This window comes from Seriola lalandi, unplaced genomic scaffold (genome assembly GCF_002814215.2).
Source record: "Seriola lalandi dorsalis isolate HSWRI2012SDOR001 ecotype SW California unplaced genomic scaffold, Sedor1 jcf7180002052274, whole genome shotgun sequence".
NCBI lineage: Eukaryota > Metazoa > Chordata > Actinopteri > Carangiformes > Carangidae > Seriola > Seriola lalandi.
Genome location: NW_019522827.1, coordinates 3,894,451 through 3,895,160, shown reverse-complemented (window position 1 = coordinate 3,895,160; position 710 = coordinate 3,894,451). Strand labels below are relative to the sequence as shown.

At 51.5% G+C, this 710-nt stretch overlaps 1 long non-coding RNA gene across 5 annotated transcripts in view; it reads left to right on the top strand.

The window, feature by feature from the left end:
* Positions 1 to 710, top strand: part of LOC111650337 (uncharacterized) — a 49,478-nt gene that overhangs the window by 5,638 nt on the left and 43,130 nt on the right. The window lies entirely within an intron of this gene.

The following is a 710-nucleotide window of genomic DNA, read 5'->3' as shown; positions in this document are numbered from 1 at the left end:
CCCCCTTAGTCCCAGTCTGTGCACGACTTTGGCCAATTCTTCCCAGTATTTTTGCATGCAGGCTACGAGGCTACCGTGCCACAGATGGAAAGAAAAAAAACACACACATCGACCACCTGTCTTTGTCATGAAAAATCCCGATTGCACTTCACCTGCGATAGGCTACATTCCTTCACCTCCCCCAAACACCAAAAAATAGCAACTCTGTAATTCTTCGTCGGTCAAAACGCGTAAATAGCGACTCGAGGGGCGAGATCTCGCTCAATAATTCAATACCGAGCGTGTAATTTCGGTGGAAACAACACGGATTCCCGAGTCGTGACTGCTAAAGTGAGTAATGTGCGCGTTGGCTGCGTCAGGAGAGGCAGTCACTGTGCAGTGCAGACGGTGGGGGAGAATCGTGACTGACTGGGTTGCAAATGAAAAGACCACCCAATGAAAAAAATACCCACACGGGGGGGGGGGGGGGGGGGGTCTAAGGTCTGGGTTGTGCTTAAGACTCTGGGTTTGCACTAACCATTTCCCTAACACCCCCCTCCCTCCCTCACTCCCCCCTTCAATCCCAAATATCTCCTTTCTCCCCAAAGCTTGTTTTTAGTGTGAGCCCTGCTGCTTGCTGGCAGCCAACTTGAATGCAGACGAGTTTCATCAGTGATAGTGGGGCGGTGTTGATGGAGAGAAAGAGAGGGGAAGGGGAGGAGGAGGGGAGA